Genomic DNA, 27,480 nt, shown 5'->3' with positions numbered 1-27,480 from the left:
CCATCAACCCCTCGTCTCCATATTCAACCCTAAAAAGGGCGTCCCCATTATGACAGCGCAAAGGCTACAGAGGTGGTCCCTTTTCCTAGGGGCACACCAATATGACATAGAATACAAAGGAACAAAACAGCATGGGAATGCTGACAGTTTATCGTGCCTACCATTGCCAACGGTAGAAGAGGCACCTACAGTGGACCCAGTGGAAATGTTCCACTCGACCATAGTTGAATGTCTACCAGTGACAAATTCTACCATTGAAAAGGAAACGAGAAATGACCCGACTCTCTCACGAGTCTACGATTTAATGGTGAAGGGATGGCCAGCACATGGCGAACCACTGTTACCAGCATTCTTGCAAAGAAGAGAACAGCTGTCAGTGTGCCGAGGAACCTTGATGTGTGGATCCAGAGTGGTGATTCCACCCAAACTCCAGGATAAAGTGCTAAAGGAGCTTCACGAGGGGCATCTGGGTGGAGTGAAAATGAAGAACTTAGCCAGAGCATTTGTGTGGTGGCCAGGTATCGATGGAGACATCGAAGAAATGACCAAGAGCTGTCTAGGATGCCAGAAGGTCCAAAACGCCCCACCACAAGCCCCTCTACATCCATGGGAGTGGCCCTCATCTCCCTGGCAAAGGGTACATATCGACTTTGCTGGTCCATTTATGGACTCAATGTTCTTAATCGCGGTTGATGCACACTCCAAGTGGCCGGAGGTAATAAAGATGTCCTCCACCACCGCGGAAAAAACCATCACAGTATTAAGGACCATATTCGCCAGGAATGGGCTGCCTGAACAGATCTGTTCTGATAATGGACCGCAATTTGTATCCGAAGAATTCAGGAAGTTCTTAAAAAACAATGGGGTTAAGCACTACACGTCCGCCCCATACCATCCCGCCACCAATGGATTAGCTGAAAGGTTTGTCCAGACCTTCAAGAAGGCCATAAAGGCCATGGGTAATGAAGACATAAATCTACAACATAAGGTAGATAACTTCTTGTTTGCATGCAGGAATGCAGCACATGTGGTTACAAACCAAACCCCCACCATGATGTTTTTCAAAAGAAGACTAAGATGCCGGCTGGATTTGATGAAGCCAAACATCAGAAGGGACGTAGAGAACCGGCAATTTCAAGGCATGAATGAAAGGCCAACTAGAACCTTCCAGATAGGTCAACAAGTTTTGGCCCGGGACTACCGTACCGAGAAATGGCAGCCTGGAACTATTTGCACACGACTAGGACCGCTGATGTATACCGTGGACATTGGAGAAAGCATAATAAGGCGCCATGCTGACCAGATCATAGAGTCATCCGAAAAGGGACAACCTACACCACAACTCTATACGTCTAATGATGAAGCAGAGATACTCATAGTATCTACCTCCGATCCGGTGATACTGGAACCAGATGAACCCGACACTGGCATTCAAGCCAAATCGACCTTGACAAAAGAACCTACTACACTACCGAAACCTACTACCCCACCGAGGCGTTATCCGGACCGAGTCAGGAAGCCTCCAGAGAGACTGAATTTGTAATTGATTAACTTCAGCAAATGTGTAAATTATTGTCCTTGTAAAAATGTTAATTAATGATTACTTAAAATATTATGTACTATTTATCTAAAAGGGGAGGAATTGTGGTGTATATACCTTTAAGAGGAACCATGTTTTTTTGAAGCCCCTGTGTACTGTAGTACCGGGAGTGACCACTCGGATATATAAGCTTGTATAGCATCTTGTATAGTTTAGTTCACCTCCAGACTTTGTTCAGTAAACACTTGTTAAATCAACTTCTGCTTTCCGGGTCTTCATTAACACACGGATACAACAGATTTGCTCAAACCAAACATAAGACGAGATGTGGAGGATAAGCAGTTCCAGCACATAAATGAGAAGCCAACCAGGAGCTTCAAGATAGGGCAACCAGTCTTGGCCTGCGACTACCGAACAGAAAAATGGCAGCCAGGCACGATATGCACACAGCAGGGACCACTAATGTACACAGTGGATGTTGGAGAGGGCATCGTGAGACGCCATGCTGACCAGATTCTAGAGTCACAGGAACAAGCCAAACCTGTACCACAAGCATGTGCACCTGGCAATGAGCCCGAAGTACAGATTGCGTCTACCTCAGAAGCAGGGGTATTGGAAGCTGACGAACCAACCAATGACAATGAGCCAGAATTGACTCCACCGCCAGAACAGGATACTCGAGAAAGGCGCTATCCAGTCTGGATCAGGAAGCCTCCTCAAAGATTGAACTTATAAATGACTATTTCAGTTGATGTATATATTACTGAGAAAATTGTAATTGTAATTAGTTATTATTTAGTTTTTAAATGAATGTTATGTACTGTTAATCTAAAAGGGGAGGAATTGTTGTGTATGTACCTTTAAGGGAATAACTGGTCTTAGACTGTAGTACCGGCAGTGACCACCCCTGTATAAAAGGCCCTAGCAGGCTTCTGTAGTTTCAGTTTCAAGCTGCCTCTTGTTCAGTAAAGTACCTGTTAAACTGTTCTCCCGAAGTCTGTGTATTATTGAGGCGCGGACTTTACAAGGATGGTGTGTGACTTGGAGGGGAACTTAGAGGTGGTGGTATTCCCATGCACCTGCTGCCCTTGTCCTTCTAGGAGGAAGGGAGGAAGGAAGGAAGGAAAAGAAAGAGAAAGAAAGGAAGAAAGAAAGAAAGAAAGAAAGAAAGAATAAAGAAATGTAATGTAGAGGTTGCAGGTTTGGGAGGTGCTGGCGAAGAAAGCTTAATACCGTATCAAATACTAACTTATTGTGTCTCTCATTGAAAGACAGCGAACAGAACACAGCCACATTATATTGCAGAGCCACTTTCAGTGAACACAATGACACAATATAAAAATAGCTTATGCGTGTGAGTGGAAACAAACAGTTTTTTATGTTACAGACACTTGTTGTTTATTTTAGGATTTTGCTCGAAACTGAAATGGCAGGGGGTTAGGAACCTGAGCAGGGAGACAGAGGAAAGGGAAACAAGGATAAAAGCAAAAGATAGGAAGGAGAAAAACAAAAGTGGCAGTCAGAGAAATCAACGGTTTAAATCAAACATGGCCACAGTAAATAATAATTCTAATAGGTCTAAGAGCGTAAAAAAAAAAAGCCTGAAGGCTTTGTGTCTTAATGCGAGGAGCATTTGTAATAAGGTGGATGAATTGGCTGCACAAATAGAGGTAAACGAATACGATTTGGTTGGGATTACGGAAACGTGGCTCAAGGATGGCCAAGACTGGGAACTCAACATCCAGGGGTATTCGATATTCAGGAAAGATAGGCAAAAAGGAAAGGGAGGTGGGGTAGCATTACTGGTTAAAGAAGGGGTTAACACAATTGTAATGAAGGATATTCGCTCTGATGAGGTGGAAACTGTATGGGTAGAATTGAGAAATACTAAGGGGAAAAAAATGTAAGTGGGAGTGGTATATAGACCTCCAAACAGTAAGGCGGAGGTTGGGATGGCATTAAAAGGGAAATTAAAGAAGCGTGCAATAAGGGCACAGCAGTCATCATGGGTGACTTTAATCTACCTATAGATTGGGCCAACCAAATTAGTAACAATACTGTGGAGGAGGAATTCCTGGAGTGTTTACGGGATGGTTTCCTGGACCAATATGTCGAGGAACCAACCAGAGGTCAGGCCATCTTAGACTAGGTATTATGTAATGAGAAAGGATTAATTAGCAATCTTGTTGTACGAGGCCCCTTGGGTCGGAGCGATCATAATATGATCGAATTCTTCATTAAGATGGAGAATGAAGTAGCTGACTCAGAGGCTAGGGTCCTCAATTTAAATAAAGGAAACTATGATGGTCTGAGGAGCGAGTTGGGTAGGATTGATTGGGGAATGGCACTCAAAAGGTTGACGGTGGATAGGCAATGGCAAACATTCAAAGACCGAATGGATGAGCTACAGAATTTGTTCATCCCAGTTTGGCATAAAAATAAAACAAAAAAGGTGACTCAACCGTGGCTAACAAGGGAAATTAGGGATAGCATAAGATCCAAGGAGAGGACATATAAATTGGCCAGAAAAAGCAATAATCCTGAGGATTGGGAACAGTTTAGGATTCAACAAAGGAGGACAAAGGGATTAATTAAGAAAGGGAAACTAGAATATGAGAGTAAGCTTGCAGAGAACATAAAAACTGACTGTAAAAGCTTTTATAGATATGTGAAGAGAAAAAGATTGGTGAAGTCAAGCGTAGGTCCCTTGCAGTCAGAATCAGGGGAATTTATAATGGGGAACAAAGAAATGGCAGACCAACTAAATACATATTTTGGTTCTGTTTTCACAAAGGAGGACACAAATAACCTCCCAGAGATGCCGGGGAACATAGGGTCTGATGAAAGGGTGGAACTGAATGAAATCAGTATTTGTAGCGAAATGGTGTTAGGAAAATTGATGGGACTGAAGGCCAATAAATCCCCAGGGCCTGATAATCTACATCCCAGGGTACTTAAGGAAGTGGCCCTAGAAATAGTAGATGCATTGCTGGTCATCTTTCAGAACTCAATAGACTCTGGAACAGTACCCATGGATTGGAGGGTAGCTAATGTTACCCCACTATTCAAAAAAGGTGGTAGAGAAAAAGCGGGGAATTATAGACCAGTAAACCTGACATCGGTAGTGGGGAAAATGCTAGAGTCCATTATAAAAGATGTAATAGCAGAGCACTTGGAAAGCAGTGACAGGATCGGACAAAGTCAACATGGATTTACAAAAGGTAAATCATGCTTGACTAATCTACTGGAATTTTTTGAGGATGTAACTGGTAAAATAGATAAGGGAGAACCAGTGGATGTGGTGTATTTGGACTTTCAGAGGGCTTTCGATAAGCTCCCACATAAGAGATTAGCGTGCAAAATTAAGGCACATGGGATTGGGGGCAATGTATTGACTTGGATAGAGAACTGGTTGGCGGACAGAAAGCAAAGAGTTGGAATAAACGGGTCGTTTTCCGAGTGGCAGGCAGTGAATAGTGGGGTACCGCAAGGATCGGTCCTAGGACCCCAGCTGTTCACAATATATATTAATGATCTGGACGAGGGAATTGGATGTAATATCTCCAAATTTGCAGACGACACAAAGCTGGGTGGGAGGGTATGCTGTGAGGAGGATGTCATGAAACTCCAGTACAATTTGGACAGGTTGGGTGATTGGGCAGAAACATGGCAAATGCACTATAATGTGGATAAATGTGAGGTTATCCACTTTGGTGACAGAAACAGGAAGGCAGATTATTATTTGAATGGCATTAGATTGGGAGAAGGGGAAGTGCAAAGAGACCTGAGTGTTCTTGTGCACCAGTCGCTGAAGGTAAGCATGCAGGTGCAGCAGGTGGTTAAGAAGGCAAATGGTATGTTGGCCTTCGTAGCAAGAGGGTTCGAGTACAGGAACAAGGATGTCTTGCTACAGTTGTACAGGGCCTTGGTGAGACCGCACCTTGAGTATTGTGTGCAGTTTTGGTCGGCTTACCTGAGGAAGGACGTTCTTGCCATGGAAGGAGTGCAGCGAAGATTCACCAGGCTGATACCTGGGATGGCAGGAATGACGTATGAGGAGAGATTGTGTCGATTGGGCTTATACTCACTGGAGTTTAGAAGATTGAGAGGGGATCTCATTGAAACCTATAAAATTCTGTCAGGCCTGGACAGACTAGATGCAGGAAGGATGTTTCTGATGGCCGGGGAGTCCAGAACCAGGGGTCATAGTCTAAGGATAAGGGGTAAGCTATTTAGGACTGAAATGAGGAGGAATTTCTTCACCCAGAGAGTGGTGAACCTGTGGAATTCTCTGCCACAGAGGGCGGTGGAGGCCAGTTCATTAAATATATTCAAGACGGAGTTGGATATATTTCTTAAGGCTAAAGGGATCAAGGGATGTGGGGAGAAGGCAGGGACAGGGTATTTAATTTGGATGATCAGTCATGATCTCATTGAATGGCGGAGCAGGCTCGAAGGGCCGAATGGCCTACTCCTGCTCCTATCTTCTATGTTTCTATGAAATATCGAGAATAAGAAATCTCCAGCGTTTGTGATGCGGCTAACATATAGTGGTCCAAGGAAATCAGTTTTAACAGTGTGTTATTTCATTTAAATTGGATTAAAAGTTATATATCCTCTTTTAAAAATGATTGTCAGGATTTAATTGACGCTGTCAAGGCAGCCTTTATTGAGAAGGTGATGGCGGCCCTGTTAAGTCACTGCAGTCCTTGTGGCAGTGGTGTGTAATGATGCTTTTTCACAACTGAGCGGCTTTTTAGGTCGACATTCCGCGGGACAGGAATCGTGTGTAGGCCAGGCCAGTTAGGGAAAGATAGGTTCCCTTCCCTGCACGGCATTAGTGAGCCAGTTGTGTTTGAGACAACAATCCGGCCGCTTTCATTCAGGCACCAGCCCACAAAGAACCGGATTTATTACATTTCATTCCACCAATTGCCATGGTAAGATTTGAACTCAAGACAGTTGGGGAGCTAATCCAGGGCCATACCCTCGACCCCTTCCCAAATGTAAATGGGCATTGAAAAGCTTACAGGTTATGGAGAAGGATCATCAACATCCTGGGGGTCACTATTGACCAGAATCTTAACTGGACCAGCCACATAAATACTGTGGCAACAAGAGCAGGTCAGAGGCTCGGTATTCTGCGGCGAGTGTCTCACCTCCTGACTCCCCAAAGCCTTTCCACCATCTACAAGGCACAAGTCAGGAGTGTGATGGAATACTCTGCACTTGCCTGGATGAGTGCAGCTCCAACAACACTCAAGACGCTCGACACCATCCAGGACAAAGCAGCCCGCTTGATTGGCACCCCATCCACCACCTTAAACATTCACTCCCTCCACCACCAGCGCACCGTGGCTGCAGTGTGTACCATCTACAAGATGCACTGCAGCAACTCGCCAAGGCTTCTTCGGCAGTACCTCCCAAACCCGCGACCTCTTCCACCTGGAAGGACAAGGGCAGCAGACGCATGGGAACACCACCACCTCCAAGTTCCCCTCCAAGTCACACACACCATCCTGACTTGGAAATATATCGGCCATTCCTTCATCATCGCTGGGTCAAAATCCTGGAACTCCCTCCCTAACAGCACTGTGGGAGCACCTTCACCACACGGACTGCAGCGGTTCAAGAAGGCGGCTCACCACCACCTTCTCAAGGGCAATTAGGTATGGGCAATGAATGCTGGCCTTGCCAGCGATGCCCACATCACATGAACGAATTAGAAAAAGATTGCCATGGTAGGATTTGAACTGAAAACAGCTGGGACCCATTATGTTTCCACACCCTCGACCCCTTTCCAAATATAAATGGGCATTGAATAGTTTACAGATTGTGGAGAAGGACCATAAAAAAAAATCTTGCCTCTCATTAGCTGCAAGGCAGCACAGTATTACCCTGTAACTGCCTGTGTGTCTCAGCCATGCAGCGGTTGTAAAAGGCTGCAGTTTGAAAATTGATGCTTACTCTGAACTGACTTGACATAGGCAGGTTTGTACAGAATAAAATCCCTGTCAGCTGCATTAGAATGTTTTGATTCATCTCGCCAGATGTGATAATATGACTTTTACAAACAGATGGAGGGACAAGCAATAGGTGGAGCAGGATGTTTGTGGTCAGAACTCTGTCAAAGCAGAACTTTTCACTAAACGGCATTAATCTTTTGGCAGGTCTCGGCATGCTAAGCTGAAGGAAATTAGTTGCAAGCAGCCAAAATTCAGAAATCCCTCTTCATTAACACGTTTACTGCGCATTTGGCAGCTTCCTGTTAAATGGATTATTTCCTTATGAATTCTGAATACACAGTGGATAAGATATCCTCTTGGTGAATGACAAGACACTAATTCCATCGCAGGCCTTAAGAGCACAACTCAGGGGGTTTATTCATGAACTGTATCCAACTGATTTTTGTGTGTATTTTTTTCAATCGTTTTTAAAATAATGCAAAGATTTGCATTTTTCTTCAGGCCAATGTACAATATAGAAAATATGTTGCATTAAAGATTATATGATAAATTACAGAATAGATCTCACAGTACAGATTACATGCTCATTAGAGATTACAGGTTGCACTACAAATTACATAATACATTACAGAATAAATGTCACATCACAGAATACATATCACATCACAGAATACAAGTTACATTACAGAATGCATGTTACATTACAAAATATATGTTACATTCCAGAATACATGCTACATTCCAGAATATGTTACATTCCAGAATACGTTACATTACAGAATACATGTCACATCACAGAATACATGTCACATCACAGAATACATGTCACATTACAGAATACATGTCACATCACATAATACATGTCACATCACAGAATACATGTTACATTACAGAATACATGTCACATCAAAGAATACATGTCACATTACAGAATACATGTTACATTACAGAATACATGTTTCATTACAAAATACATGTTACATTACAGAATACATGTCACATCACAGAATACATGTCACATTACAGAATACATGTTACATTACAGAATACATGTCACGTTACAGAATACATGTCACGTTCCAGAATACATGTCACATTACGGAATACATATCACATTACAGAATACATGTCACATTACAGATTATATATCAAATTGCAGAATAAATGCTCCATTCCAGAATACATGTTACATTACAGAATCCATGTCACATTACAGAATATATGTTACATTACAGAATACATGTCACGTTCCAGGATACATGTCACATTACGGAATACATATCACATTACAGAACACATGTCACATTACAGATTATATATCAAATTGCAGAATAAATGTTACATTCCAGAATACATGTTACATTACAGAATACATGTCACATTACAGAATACATGTCACGTTACAGAATACATGTCACATCACAGAATACGTGTTATATTACAGAATATGTGTTACATTCCAGAATACATGTCACATTACACAATACATGTCACATTACAGAAAACATGCTCTATTCCAGAATACATGTCACATTCCAGAATACATGTCACATTACAGAATACATGTTACATTACAGATTATATATCAAATTCCAGAATAAATGTCACATCACAGAATACATGTCACATCACAGAATACAAGTTACATTACAGAATGCATGTTACATTACAAAATATATGTTACATTCCAGAATACATGCTACATTCCAGAATATGTTACATTCCAGAATACATGTTACATTACAGAATACATGTCACATCACAGAATACATGTCACATCATAGAATACATGTTACATTACAGAATACATGTCACATCACATAATACATGTTACATTACAGAATACATGTCACATCACATAATACATGTCACATCACAGAATACATGATACATTACAGAATACATGTCACATCATAGAATACATGTCACATTACAGAATACATGTTACATTACAGAATACATGTTTCATTACAAAATACATGTTACATTACAGAATACATGTCACATCACAGAATACATGTCACATTACAGAATACATGTTACATTACAGAATACATGTCACGTTCCAGAATACATGTCACATCACAGAATAAATGGCACATTACAGAATACATGTCACATTACAGATTATATATCAAATTGCAGAATAAATGTTACATTCCAGAACACATGTTACATTACAGAATACATGTCACATTACAGAATACATGTCACATTACAGAATACATGTTACATTACAGAATACATGTCACGTTCCAGGATACATGTCACATTACGGAATACATATCACATTACAGAATACAAGTTACATTACAGAATGCATGTTACATTACAAAATATATGTTACATTCCAGAATACATGCTACATTCCAGAATATGTTACATTCCAGAATACATGTTACATTACAGAATACATGTCACATCACAGAATACATGTCACATCATAGAATACATGTTACATTACAGAATACATGTCACATCACATAATACATGTTACATTACAGAATACATGTCACATCACATAATACATGTCACATCACAGAATACATGATACATTACAGAATACATGTCACATCATAGAATACATGTCACATTACAGAATACATGTTACATTACAGAATACATGTTTCATTACAAAATACATGTTACATTACAGAATACATGTCACATCACAGAATACATGTCACATTACAGAATACATGTTACATTACAGAATACATGTCATGTTCCAGAATACATGTCACATCACAGAATAAATGGCACATTACAGAATACATGTCACATTACAGATTATATATCAAATTGCAGAATAAATGTTACATTCCAGAATACATGTTACATTACAGAATACATGTCACATTACAGAATACATGTCACATTACAGAATACATGTTACATTACAGAATACATGTCACGTTCCAGGATACATGTCACATTACGGAATACATATCACATTACAGAATACATGTCACATTACAGAATACACGTCACATCACAGAAAAAAATGTCACATTACAGAATACATGTTACATTACAGAATACATGTCACATCACATAATACATGTCACATCACAGAATACATGTCACATCACAGAATACATGTTATATTACAGAATACATGTTACATTACAGATTATATATCAAATTGCAGAATAAATGTTACATTCCAGAATACATGTTACATTACAGAATACATGTCACATTACAGAATACATGTCACATTCCAGAATACATGTCACAGTACACAATACATGTCACATTCCAGAATACATGTTACATTACAGAATACATGTCACATTACAGAATACATGTCACATCACAGAATACATGTTACATTACAGAATACATGTCACATCACAGAATACATGTCACATTACAGAATACATGTCACATTACAGAATACATGTCACATCACAGAATAAATGTCACATTACAGAATACATGTTACATTACAGAATACATGTTACATTACAGAATACATGTTACATTACAGAATACATGTCACATCACATAATACATGTCACATCACAGAATACATGTTATATTACAGAATACATGTTACATTACAGAATACATGTCACATTACAGAATACATGTCACATCACAGAATACATGTTACATTACAGAATACATGTCACATTCCAGAATACATGTCACATTACAGAATACATGTCACATCACATAATACATGTCACATTAGAGAATACATGTCACATCACAGAATACATGTTACATTACAGAATACATGTTACATTACAGAATACATGTCACATCACAGAATAAATGTCACATTACAGAATACATGTCACATTACAGATTATATATCAAATTGCAGAATAAATGTTACATTCCAGAATACATGTTACATTACAGAATACATGTCACATTACAGAATACATGTCACATTACAGAATACATGTCACATCACATAATACGTGTTATATTACAGAATATGTGTTACATTCCAGAATACATGTCACAGTACACAATACATGTCACATTACAGAATACATGCTCTATTCCAGAATACATGTCACATTCCAGAATACATGTTACATTACAGAATACATGTCACATCACATAATACATGTCACATCATAGAATACATGTTATATTACAGAATACATGTTACATTACAGAATACATGTTACATTCCAGAATACATGTCACATTACAGAATACATGTCATATCAAAGAATACATGTTACATTACAGAATACATGTCACATCACAGAATACATGTCACATTACAGAATACATGTTACATTACAGAATACATGTCACATTCCAGAATACATGTCACATTACAGAATACATGTCACATCACATAATACATATCACATTAGAGAATACATGTCACATCACAGAATACATGTCACATCACAGAATACGTTACATTACAGAATACATGTTACATTACAGAATACATGTCACATCACAGAATAAATGTCACATTACAGAATACATGTCACATTACAGATTATATATCAAATTGCAGAATAAATGTTACATTCCAGAATACATGTCACATTACAGAATACATGTCACATTACAGAATACATGTCACATTACAGAATACATGTCACATCACATAATACGTGTTATATTACAGAATATGTGTTACATTCCAGAATACATGTCACAGTACACAATACATGTCACATTACATAATACATTCTCTATTCCAGAATACATGTCACATTCCAGAACACATGTCACATCACAGAATACATGTTATATTACAGATTATATATCAAATTCCAGAATACATGTCACATTACAGAATACATGTCGCATTCCAGAATACATGTTACATTGCAGAATACATGTCACATTACAGAATACATGTCACATCACAGAATACATGTTACATTACAGAATACATGTCACATCACAGAATACATGTCACATTACAGAATACATGTCACATTACAGAATACATGTTTCATTACAAAATACATGTTACATTACAGAATACATGTCACATCACAGAATAAATGGCACATTACAGAATACATGTCACATTACAGATTATATATCAAATTGCAGAATAAATGTTACATTCCAGAATACATGTTACATTACAGAATACATGTCACATTACAGAATACATGTCACATCACAGAATACATGTTACATTACAGAATACATGTCACATCACAGAATACATGTCACATTACAGAATACATGTCACATTACAGAATACATGTTTCATTACAAAATACATGTTACATTACAGAATACATGTCACATCACAGAATAAATGGCACATTACAGAATACATGTCACATTACAGATTATATATCAAATTGCAGAATAAATGTTACATTCCAGAATACATGTTACATTACAGAATACATGTCACATTACAGAATACATGTCACATTACAGAATACATGTCACATTACAGAATACATGTCACATCACAGAATACATGTCACATTACAGAATACATGTCACATCACAGAATACGTGTTATATTACAAAATATGTGTTACATTCCAGAATACATGTCACAGTACACAATACATGTCACATTACAGAATACATGTTGTATTCCAGAATACATGTTACATTACAGAATACATGTCACATTACAGAATACATGTCACATCACAGAATACATGTCACATTACAGAATACATGTCACATCACAGAATACATGTCACATTACAGAATACACGTCACATTACAGAATAAATGTCACATTACAGAATACATGTTGCATTACAGAATACATGTCACATTCCAGAATACATGTCACATTACAGAATACACGTCACATTACAGAATAAATGTCACATTACAGAATACATGTTGCATTACAGAATACATGTCACATTCCAGAATACATGTCACATTACAGAATACATGTTGCATTCCAGAATACGTGTTATATTACATAATGTTACATTCCAGAATACATGTTACATTACAGAATACATGTCACATCACATAATACATGTCACATCACAGAATACATGTTACATTACAGAATACATGTCACATCACAGAATACATGTCACAGTACAGAATACATGTCACATTCCAGAATACATGTCACATTACAGAATACATGTCACATTCCAGAATACATGTCACATTACAGAATACATGTCACATTACAGAATACATGTCACATTACAGAATACATGTCACATCACATAATACGTGTTATATTACAGAATATGTGTTACATTCCAGAATACATGTCACAGTACACAATACATGTCACATTACAGAATACATGCTCTATTCCAGAATACATGTCACATTCCAGAATACATGTCACATCACAGAATACATGTTATATTACAGATTATATATCAAATTCCAGAATACATGTCACATTACAGAATACATGTCGCATTCCAGAATACATGTCGCATTCCAGAATACATGTCACATTACAGAATACATGTCACATTACAGAATACATGTCACATCACAGAATACATGTTACATTACAGAATACATGTCACATCACATAATACATGTCACATCACAGAATACATGTTACATTGCAGAATACATGTTACTTTACAGAATACATGTCACATTACAGAATACATGTCACATCACAGAATACATGTTACATTACAGAATACATGTCACATCACAGAATACATGTCACATTACAGAATACATGTCACATTACAGAATACATGTCACATCACAGAATACATGTTACATTACAGAATACATGTCACATCACAGAATACATGTCACATCACAGAATACATGTTACATTACAGAATACATGTCACATCACAGAATACATGTTACATTACAGAATACATGTCACATCACAGAATACATGTCACATTACAGAATACACGTCACATTACAGAATACATGTTTCATTACAAAATACATGTTACATTACAGAATACATGTCACATCACAGAATAAATGGCACATTACAGAATACATGTCACATTACAGATTATATATCAAATTGCAGAATAAATGTTACATTCCAGAATACATGTTACATTACAGAATACATGTCACATTACAGAATACATGTCACATTACAGAATACATGTCACATTACAGAATACATGTCACATTACAGAATACATGTCACATCACAGAATACGTGTTATATTACAAAATATGTGTTACATTCCAGAATACATGTCACAGTACACAATACGTCACATTACAGAATACATGTTGTATTCCAGAATACATGTTACATTACAGAATACATGTTACATTCCAGAATACATGTCACATTACAGAATACATGTTACATTCCAGAATACATGTCACATTACAGAATACATGTCACATTACAGAATACATGTCACATTCCAGAATACATGTCACATTACAGAATACATGTTACATTCCAGAATACATGTCACATTACAGAATACATGTCACATTACAGAATACATGTCACATTCCAGAATACATGTTACATTACAGAATACATGTCACATTACAGAATACATGTCACATTACAGAATACATGTCACATCACAGAATAAATGTCACATTACAGAATACACGTCACATCACAGAATAAATGTCACATTACAGAATACATGTTACATTACAGAATACATGTCACATTACAGAATACATGTTGCATTCCAGAATACATGTTACATTACAGAATACATGTCACATCACATAATACATGTCACATCACAGAATACATGTTATATTACAGAATACATGTTACATTACAGAATACATGTCACATTACAGAATACATGTCACATCACAGAATACATGTTACATTACAGAATACATGTCACATCACAGAATACATGTCACATTACAGAATACATGTTACATTACAGAATACATGTCACATTCCAGAATACATGTCACATTACAGAATACATGTCACATCACAGAATACGTGTTATATTTCAGAATATGTGTTACATTCCAGAATACATGTCACAGTACACAATACATGTCACATTACAGAATACATGCTATATTCCAGAATACATGTTACATTCCAGAATACATGTCACATCACAGAATACATGTTACATTACAGATTATATATCAAATTCCAGAATACATATCACATTACAGAATACATGTTACATTACAGAATACATGTCACATCACAGAATACATGTCACATTACAGAATACATGTTACATTACAGAATACATGTCACATTACAGAATACATGTCACATCACAGAATACATGTTATATTACAGAATATGTGTTACATTCCAGAATACATGTCACATCACAGAATACATGTTACATTACAGATTATATATCAAATTCCAGAATAAATGTCACATCACAGAATACATGTCACATCACAGAATACAAGTTACATTACAGAATACATGTCACATTACAGAATACATGTCACATTAGAGAATACATGTCACATCACAGAATACGTGTTATATTACAAAATATGTGTTACATTCCAGAATACATGTCACAGTACACAATACATGTCACATTACAGAATACATGTTGTATTCCAGAATACATGTTACATTACAGAATACATGTCACATTACAGAATACATGTTACATCACAGAATACATGTCACATTACAGAATACATGACACATCACAGAATAAATGTCACATTACAGAATACATGTTACATTACAGAATACATGTCACATCACAGAATACATGTCACATTACAGAATACACGTCACATCACAGAATAAATGTCACATTACAGAATACATGTCACATTACAGAATACATGTCACATCACAGAATACATGTCACATTACAGAATACACGTCACATCACAGAATAAATGTCACATTACAGAATACATGTTACATTACAGAATACATGTCACATTCCAGAATACATGTCACATTACAGAATACATGTTGCATTCCAGAATACGTGTTATATTACATATGTGTTACATTCCAGAATACATGTTACATTACAGAATGCATGTCACATCACATAATATATGTCACATCACAGAATACATGTTATATTACAGAATACATGTTACATTACAGAATACATGTCACATTACAGAATACATGTCACATCACAGAATACATGTTACATTACAGAATACATGTCACATCACAGAATACATGTCACATTACAGAATACATGTTACATTACAGAATACATGTCACATTCCAGAATACATGTCACATTACAGAATACATGTCACATTACAGAATACATGTCACATCACAGAATACGTGTTATATTTCAGAATACATGTCACATTCCAGAATACATGTCACAGTACACAATACATGTCACATTACAGAATACATGCTATATTCCAGAATACATGTTACATTCCAGAATACATGTCACATTACAGAATACATGTCACATTACAGAATACATGTCACATCACAGAATACGTGTTATATTTCAGAATACATGTCACATTCCAGAATACATGTCACAGTACACAATACATGTCACATTACAGAATACATGCTATATTCCAGAATACATGTTACATTCCAGAATAAATGTCACATCACAGAATACATGTCACATCACAGAATAAAAGTTACATTACAGAATGCATGTTACATTACAAAATATATGTTACATTCCAGAATACATGCTACATTCCAGAATATGTTACATTCCAGAATACATGTCACATTACAGAATACATGTCACATTACAGAATACATGTCACATCACAGAATACGTGTTATATTACAAAATATGTGTTACATTCCAGAATACATGTCACAGTACACAATACATGTCACATTACAGAATACATGTTGTATTCCAGAATACATGTTACATTACAGAATACATGTCACATTACAGAATACATGTCACATCACAGAATACATGTCACATTACAGAATACATGTCACATCACAGAATACATGTCACATTACAGAATACACGTCACATCACAGAATAAATGTCACATTACAGAATACATGTTACATTACAGAATACATGTCACATTCCAGAATACATGTCACATTACAGAATACATGTTGCATTCCAGAATACGTGTTATATTACATAATATGTGTTACATTCCAGAATACATGTTACATTACAGAATACATGTCACATCACATAATACATGTCACATCACAGAATACATGTTATATTACAGAATACATGTTACATTACAGAATACATGTCACATTACAGAATACATGTCACATCACAGAATACATGTCACATCACAGAATACATGTTACATTACAGAATACATGTCACATCACAGAATACATGTCACATTACAGAATACATGTCACATCACAGAATACATGTCACATTACAGAATACATGTCACATCACAGAATACGTGTTATATTTCAGAATATGTGTTACATTCCAGAATACATGTCACAGTACACAATACATGTCACATTACAGAATACATGCTATATTCCAGAATACATGTTACATTCCAGAATACATGTCACATCACAGAATACATGTTACATTACAGATTATATATCAAATTCCAGAATACATATCACATTACAGAATACATGTTACATTACAGAATACATGTCACATCACAGAATACATGTCACATTACAGAATACATGTCACATTACAGAATACATGTTACATTACAGAATACATGTCACATCACAGAATACATGTCACATTACAGAATACATGTTACATTACAGAATACATGTTGCATTCCAGAATACATGTCACAGTACACAATACATGTCACATTACAGAATACATGTCACATTACAGAATACATGCTATATTCCAGAATACATGTCACATTCCAGAATACATATCACATTACAGAATACATGTTACATTACAGAATACATGTCACATCACAGAATACATGTCACATTACAGAATACATGTTACATTACAGAATACATGTCACATCACAGAATAGGTACACTTCATTTGCTAGCTCTGTCTGGTTTTTATCCAGGAATATCACTGTCTGCTGCCTATATGAGTTTCCCTTTATGTTTTCCTCTTTTTCTCTATAGAGTCAACTGATATGCAACCCATAAATTTGTATTTGCTCAAAAGTCTTTAGTCAATCTCCTGTGGTGTTGTCTACAGGCATTTAAGCGCAGGTGTAGGCTTCAGGTGAAGCAGGGTTAAAGACCAGGAGAATAATTAGATGAGAGCATTCAGTCCTCATTTTGAAGTTTGAACTTATTTTATGTGTTGATCATAAATTCTCATCTCCACATTTTTAATGGACACTCCCCATGTAAACTTGTCCTGCTGTAATTATATCCTTCTGCCAGTGGTGGCGCTGTCGTGCTCTGTGGTCCAATGGTGGAGGTGAAGGGTGTATTTACAGCGTGACAATTTTACATAGGCAGTTTCTATTATAATGTGGACATAGGAATTTATAATGGGGAAAATGATAGGAAGTGTGTACAGATGAAAATTTTAAATATATATTTAGATGAAGAATTTGATTGCTGAAGCTTCATTTCCTTCCAGTGGGTGTCACCTCAGAGCAGAGCAGCTCCCAATACAATGCTTTGAGCCCAATAGTGTTTGATTCATTGAGGAGAGCATGGGTCAAGGGAAGAGCGCCACTGCAGCTCCTGTGGCAGGGTGTGATACAGCAGCACAGCACCTCCTGTGGCAGGGAGATTGACTAATAAGACTTTTGAGCAAATACAAGTTTATGGGTTGCATATCAGTTGACTCTATAGAGAAACAGAGGAAACCATAAAGGGAAACTCATTGAAACTTATAAAATTCTAACAGGACTAGACCATCTTCAAGAAAGGTGACAAGTCCGATTGCGGTAATTACAGAGGAGTTTCCCTGCTATCTGCCACAGGGAAAGTCATTGCAAGAATCCTCCTCAATCGCCTTCTCCCAGTGGCCGAAGAGCTCCTCCCAGAGTCGCAATGCGGATTCCGCCCACTAAGGGGCACAATGGACATGATCTTCACTGCACGTCAATTACAAGAGAAATGCAGGGAACAGCACCAACCGCTGTACATGGCCTTCTTTGATCTCACAAAGGCCTTCGACACTGTTAACCGTGAGGGATTATGGAGTGTCCTCCTCAAATTTGGCTGCCCTCAAAAGTTTGTCAATATCCTCCGCCTGCTTCACGATGACATGCAAGCCGTGATCCTGACCAACGGTTCCACCACAGACCCAATTCACGTACGAACCAGGGTCAAGCAAGGCTGTGTCATCGCACCAACGCACTTCTCAATCTTCCTTGCTGCAATGCTCCATCTCACCCTCAGTAAGCTCCCCACTAGAGTGGAGCTAATTTACAGAACAAACGGGAAACTGTTCAACCTCCGTCGCCTCCAGTCCAAATCCAACGTCGTCCCATCCTCTGTCATCGAATTACAGTATGCAGACGACACTTGCGTCTGCGCTCACTCGGAGGTCGAACTCCAAACTGTAACGTCCGTGTGTAATTGAGACACGGACTGCAGGAGTTGGTTATAACAGGTGTTTATTGAATGGAGACAAAACTGGAACTACCATACAAAGTTACTACACAGGCTTATATACCGGGGTGGTCACTACTGGTATTGCAGTATACAGGGGCTGCAGAATATAGGCCTAGAAATTGGGTTTTGGCTTAGCCAGGACTTTAGCGCCGGAAATTAGTGCCGGCGCTAAGTCCCCTGCGCGCGCCAAAAATTCAGTGGCGCTGCGCCCAAACAGCTGCCGGCGCTACTGAAGGGTCTTAGCGCCTGGAAAAGGGTGCTAACTGCCGTTTCGCGCCAGAATTCCGGCGCTGCGGCACCCGATGCGGTGCGGCAGGCTGGGGAAGTGCAGGCCTCCTCCTTCCGTTAAGGAGGAGCTGCCTGCACCCGGCCGCGGCCCGCGCAAATCTGCTTAAAAATGAGCCCGGCACCTCGGACAAGTGCCGGGGTTGCATCTGTTCCGGGGGGGGGGGGGGGAGAGAAGTCCGGGGAGGGAGCTGCGGGCAGGCGGCCGGCGGGAAAGCGGCCGGCCGCCGCGGGGCCTTTAATGCGCCGGCGCTAACTGCAGTAAGGCACCTCTGACAAAACGCTGGTTGCGGCTGCCACGGGCGAGGCGGCCGCAACTCAATTTCGGAGTTCGGGCGGGTTACCACGGCAACCGGGACGCTGCGCACACCGATGACGTCATCGGTGCCGGCGCAACGCCGATTTAGGGCCCCAGGGAATTTCACTACTGGCCATAACTCCGGCGCAAGGCCCTCTAGCGCCTCAAATGAGGCGCTAAGGCTACTGAATTTTCAGCCGTGAGTTCCTTCTTCAAGGTACATAGGCCTAGAAATTCAGTTGGCGCTGCGCCAGGGCTTTAGCGCCAGAAAGTTAGCGCTGGCGCTAAGTCCCCCTGCGCGCGCCAATAATTCAGTAGCGCCGCGCCCAAACGGCTGCCGGCGCTACTGAAGGGTGTTTGCGCCTGAAAATGGGCGCTACCTGCCGCTTTGCGGTGCTATTCCGGCGCTGTGGCGCCCGATGCGGTGCGGCAGGCTCGGGAAGTGCAGGCCTCCTCCTTCAGTTAAGGAGGAGCTGCTTGCACCCGCCCGCTGGCCGGTAAACTCATCAGAAAAATGAGCCCGGCACCTCGGGGAAGTGCCGGGCTCGCAGCCCGGAAGCATCTGTTCCGCGGGGGGGTGGTGGAGGAGTCCGGGGAGGGAGGTGCGGGCAGGCGGCCGGCGGGAAAGCGGCCGGCCGCCGCGCGACCTTAAGGCGCAGGCGCTAACACGGGCGAGGCGGCCGCAACTGAATTTCGGCGCTGGGGCCCGTCGGCATGGCAACCGGGACGCTGCGCACACCGATGACGTCATCGGTGCCGGCGCAGCGCAACCGGTCTACCGCCGATTCTAGGGCCCCAGGGAATTTCTAAACTGGCCATAACTCCGGCGCTAGGCCCTCTAGCGCCTCAAATGCGGCGCTAAGGCTACTCAATTTCTAGGCCATACACTACAATTCCTCCCCTTTTAGCTAAACAGTACATAACATTCGATTAATAATTAAATAACATATTTACAATTACAGTTGCTATATACATTAGCTGAAGTTAATCAATTATAAATTCAGTCTTTGAGGAGGCTTCCTGATTCTGTCCAGATAACGCCTCTTTGGGGTATCAGGTTCTTCTGGCAAAGTTGATTCGGGATCAACGTCGTTGTTTGGTTCGTCTGCTTCCAATATCACCGATTCTGAGGTAGATGCAATTGGTACTTCGGTTTCATCACCAGGTGTATAGGATCGTGGTGTAGATTTGACGTTTTCCAGTGACTCTAGAATCTGGTCAGCATGGCGTCTTACAATGCTCTCTCCAACATCCACGGTATACATTAGAGGTCCTTGCTGTGTGCAGATCGTTCCTGGCTGCCATTTTTCTGTGCGGTAGTCCCGGGCCAAAACTGGTTGACCTATCTTAAAACTCCTGGTTGGCCTTTCATTCATATTCTGAAACTGCCTGTTCTCCACATCTCTTCTGATGTTTGGCTTAACCAAATCCAAGCGGCATCTTAGTCTTCGATTGAAGAACATCATGGCTGGAGTTTGGTTGGTAACCGCATGTGTCGCATTCCGGTAGGCAAACAAGAAGTTATCCACCTTGTGTTGTAGGGGTATGTCTTCATTACACATTGCCTTGATAGCCTTCTTGAATGTTTGAACGAACCTCTCAGCCAATCCGTTGGTGGCTGAATGATATGGGGCGGATGTGTAATGCTTAACACCATTGTTCTTTAAGAATCTCCGGAACTCTTCAGACACAAACTGTGGTCCATTGTCGGAGCAAATCTGTTCAGTCAGCCCATTTCTGGCGAATATGGTTCGTAAGACTGTGATGGTTTTTCCTGTGGTGGTTGAGGACATTTTTATTACCGCTGGCCACTTTGAATGTGCATCCACCGCAATTAAAAACATCGAGTCCATAAATGGACCAGCAAAATCAATGTGTACCCTTTGCCATGGAGATGAGGGCCACTCCCATGGATGTAGAGGGGCTTGTGGTGGGGCGTTTTGGACCTTCTGGCATCCTGTACAGCTCTTGGTCATCTCTTCGATTTCTCTATCGATTCCCGGCCACCACACAAACGCTCTGGCTAAGTTCTTCATTTTTACCCCACCCAGATGACCCTCATGAAGCTCATTGAGCACTCTATCCTTCAATTTGGGTGGAATTACTACTCTGGATCCACACATCAAGGTTCCTCGGCACACTGACAGCTGTTCTCTTCTTGGCGAGAATGCTGGCAACAGTGGTTCGCCATGTGATGGCCATCCCTTCACCGTTAATCATAGACCCAGGAGAGTGTCGGATCATTTCGTGTTTCCTTTTCTATGTTTGCATTCGTCACAGGTAGACATTCGACTATGGTCGAGTGGAATATCTCCACAGGATCCACTGCAGGTGCTTCTTCCACCGTCGGCAACGGTAGGCGCGACAATCCATCAGCATTCCCATGCTGTTTAGTTCCTTTGTACTCGATGTCATATTGGTGTGCCCCTAGGAAAAGGGACCACCTCTGTAGCCGTTGTGCTGTCATTATCGGGACGCCCTTCTTAGGGGTGAAAATGGAGGCAAGAGGTTGATGATCAGTTAGTAGAGTAAATTTCTGTCCGTGCAGGTAGTGATTGAACTTCTTCACCCCCCACACCAGGCTGAGGGCCTCTCTGTCAATCTAGGCGTAGTTACGCTCGGCTGCAGTTAACGAGCGTGACGCAAAAGCTATCGGCCTCTCTGAACCATCAAGGGATTTATGTGACAGTACCGCTCCAACGCCGTAGGGAGACGCATCACACGCCAGTCTTATCGGTAGCGATGGGTTGTAGTGAGCCAATACTTCTCTTGAAGTGATCAGGCCTTTACACTTCTGAAAGGCCCGCTTACATTCATCGCTCCATTTCCATGCTACTCCAGTTTGTAGCAGGGCGTCCAGTGGGTGCAGAATTGTGGACAAATTCGGCAAAAACTTATGGTAGTAATTCACCAATTCGAGGAATGACCTCAGTTGCGACACATTTTCAGGCGCTGGAGCCTTAACTACCGCTTCAATTTTGTCAGGGGACTTATGTAACCTCTCTTCATCAATCACGTGACCACAATACGATATTTATTTCTTAAAAAACTCGCACTTGGGGCGATTGGCTCGCAGCCCATGTTCTCTTAGTCTAGTGAGCACCTGCTCTAGGTTGGCAAGGTGTTCACTGTCATTTTCACCCGTCACTAGGATGTCGTCCAAGTAACACTGAGTCCCCGGAATCCCTTGCAGGACTTGTTCCATCGCTCTTTGCCATATAGCCGGAGCTGATGCAACTCCGAATACCAGTCGATTATACTGGTAAAGACCTTTGTGAGTGTTTATCGTGAGATATTTCCTAGAGGATTCTTCAACCTCCATCTGCAAATATGCTTGCGCTAGGTCAATTTTTGTAAAACGTTTCCCTCCAGATAGTGAGGCGAAAATATCTTCTATCCTCGGAAGAGGATACTGTACTGTGTGAAGGATTGGGTTCACAGTCACCTTGAAGTCCCCACAGATGTGAACCTTCCTTGGCTTCTCAGACTTATTGTTTAACGTTTTCTTCATGACAGGAACGATGGGTGTCGCCCACTCGCTCCAGTCTACCTTAGTTAACACGCCTGCATTCTCCAGATTCTCCAGCTCTGCCTCGACGGCTGGGCGAATTGCATACGGTACCGGTCTTGCTTTGAAAAAACTTGGGAATTGCATTCTCTTCTATTTTTATCGAGGCGGTTACGCCTTTAAGAGTTCCCAGTTCTTGTTGAAATACCTCTTTAGCGTTAGCCAAGATTTTTGACAATCGTCCAAGTGTGACGTCGTCATCCTTTTTACCAGCCGCCATCAGTGCCTGAATGGAGTGCCAGTCTAAACTTATCTTTCTGATCCATTCACGTCCCAATAACGGTGGTCCACCATCTTGCAGTATGTACAGATACAATTTCTGTATTTCCTTGCCATTGTATTCGACAGGCACCCTTATTTTCCCTCTGGGGTATACTTTCTGCCCCGTATATGTCTTCAAGACAATGGATGTGTCTTTCAAGGGTATGTGTGAGAATAGCCGCTCGTAGTCTCGTCGATTCATGATGGTCAGGGCTGATCCTGTATCCAATTCCATTTTGACTTGGGACCCTGTTATCGTGAAGGTGACCCAAATGGTTCGGGTGATCCTCTTTTGTGATTACATTGTGTAGTTTGAGACAGCTTAGTCTCTTGTTCCCAGATTCACTATCGCTCTTCTGGTCTTCGGAACTACTGTCCGTCATCTTTTGTACTTTCCTGTACTTTTCCTTCGTAGTCTTTTTGTTGTCGTTAGTCTTCTTCCCGGACCTGCAAACTCGTGCAATGTGTCCATCTTTCCACATTGCCTGCATGTTTTGTCCTTGGACCAGCAGTCCTTCTGGTCATGGGTTGTTCTGCCGCAGCGATAACATTTTTCAAATCCCCGTGTCATTTCATGGGTGCCGTATTCCTGTGGCTTTTGCTGTATTTCTGCAGCTCCCCTTGCTGCTGCTTCGTACGATACTGCCACGCTGAAAGCCTTATCTAGCGTCAGCTCTTTCTCTGAGAGTAACCTCTTCTGGGTTCCTTCACTCAGGAGTCCACAGACAAATTTGTCCCGTAGGGTATCTGCCAGTCCTGCTCCGAACTGGCAGTGCTTTGATAGCTTGCGTAGTTCCGTAAGGTAATCAGCATTGCTCTCATCTTTATGCTGATTTCTCTTGTGGAATTTAAATCTTTCTGCTATCAGCAGCGGTGTAGGATTTAAGTGTTCCTGTAGGATATCAACAATTTCGTTAAAACTCTTCGCCATCGGTTTGACTGGAGTGATTAGGTTCCGCAATAGGCCGTACGTTCTTGCGCCCATTAAGTTTAGTAGTACCGATGCCTTTTTCTCATCGGCTACTTCATTTGCCTTGCAATATACTTCGACTCTTTCCACATACGTGGTCCAGTCTTCTATTGCATTATCGAAGGCAGTGATATTGCCAGTCTTCGGCATCTTGGAGATCTAAGATGGCGCCTCCCGCGCTTTGCCTTCTTCCCCGATTGAACAAAATGGCGCCTCCCGCGCTTTCTGTCTTTTCCGCTGCTGCTAGCGCTGTTGCTGGCGTTTTTATGCCTTGATGGCGACGCCCTATGGTCTTCGCGCACTTCCCCCCCGCGCTGCTGCCAACGCCGCTCCCCGCGGTCCCCGTGGCAAACTGCAGCTCCTCGTGGCTTTCTGCGCTTCTAATTTCTTTTATTTTAATTACTGTTCCCATCGTCAGAGCAGACCCTATGGGACACTTTCCTCCCTCTTCTCGGGTCTGTACGCTGCCCGGCTTCGTAGCACCGGCCACGCCCTGTGTGCTCCACCCTCTCTCTCTCTCTCTCCTCTTCCCGACAACGCTGCTCGGACCCCGTTGAAAAGCCACCCGATCGAGCTCTAGCCCGCCGCAGCCCAGGAAGGATCAGTGTACTACCTGCCACCAGCCCGATTAGCCGGAACACCATAGACTGGATAACCAAGCCCAGCTCTCGACAGCCTCTCCTGTAAATCTTCGAATTCGATGAATCAGAAGGCGGTTGCCCACGGTCGACGCCCGTTTCTTCTGTTTGTTTGTTTTTTTTTTGGATTTCTTCCTTCTGGCCTCGACCTCTAACAACTTCGCTTCAGGGATGGATCCCCGTGAGGTGGTGCAGAACTGTAGGTAAGTTCGGATCTGTTCGTCGCCAGTGTAACGTCCGTGTGTAATTCAGAAACGGACTGCAGGAGTTGGTTATAACAGGTGTTTACTGAGTGGAGACAAAACTGGAACTACTATACAAAGTTACTATACAGGCTTATATACAGGGGTGGTCACTGCTGGTACTGCAGTATACAGGGGCTGCAGAATATAGTTCCTTCTCCAAGCTACATACACTACACAAACCATCGTAAACACCTTCACCGAAGCATACGAGAGCATGGGCCTTACACTAAACATCCGTAAGACAAAGGTCCTCTACCAACCTGCCCCCGCCACACAGTGCTGCCCCCCGATTATCAAAATCCACGACAAGGCCTTGGACAACGTGGACCACCTCGAGTCTCTTCGCCGGGAGCAAGCGGAAGCCAAGCGCAGGCAGCGCAAGGAGCGCACGTCAACCCAAGCACCCCACCCACCCGCCCCTTCAACCACCGTCTGCCCCACCTGTGACAGAGACTGTAGGTCCCGCATTGGACTCATCAGTCACCTGCGAACTCATTTTTAATGTGGAAGCAAGTCATCCTCGGCTCCGAGGGACTGCCTAAGAAGAAGAAGAGAAGAAACAGACTAGATGCAGGAAGGATGTTCCCGATGGTCGGGGAGTCCAGAACCAGGGGTCACAGTCTAAGGATAAGGGTAAGCCATTTAGGACAGGGATGAGGAGGAATTTCTTCACCCAGAGAGTGGTGAACCTGTGGAATTCTCTACCACAGAAGGCAGTTGAGGCCAATTCATTAAATATATTCAAGAAGGAGTTAGATATATTTCTTAAGGCTAAAGGGATCAAGGGATATGGGGAGAAAGCAGGGACAGGGTACTGAGTTTGGATGATCAGCCATGATCTCATTGAATGGCGGAGCAGGGTCGAGGGGCCGAATGGCCTACTCCTGCTCCTATCTTCTATGTTTCTATGGTACAGCAGCACAGCGCCTCCTGTGGCCGGGTGAGGAACAGCGCCTCCTGTGGCCGGGTGAGGAACAGCGCCTCCTGTGGCCGGGTGAGGAACAGCGCCTCCTGTGGCCGGGTGAGGAACAGCGCCTCCTGTGGCCGGGTGAGGAACAGCGCCTCCTGTGGCCGGGTGAGGAACAGCGCCTTCTGTGGCCGGGTGAGGAACAGCGCCTCCTGTGGCCGGGTGAGGAACAGCGCCTCCTGTGGCAGGGTAAGGAACAGCGCCTCCTGTGGCCGCGGCACTCCGGCCCCTCCCTGCCTGCGCGCGCACTCGTCCCACTCTGAGCTGTGGGCGGGGCCTGGCTGTCCTCTCGCGATACCGGGAAGAGGGGCGGAGTCGAGCACCGAGCCC

The sequence above is a fragment of the Somniosus microcephalus genome, chromosome 32 (genome assembly GCF_052327205.1).
Source record: "Somniosus microcephalus isolate GS21.2 chromosome 32, FLI_Smic_1.0, whole genome shotgun sequence".
NCBI classification, from domain to species: Eukaryota; Metazoa; Chordata; class Chondrichthyes; order Squaliformes; family Somniosidae; genus Somniosus; species Somniosus microcephalus.
Note: the sequence above shows the minus strand (reverse complement) of the source record.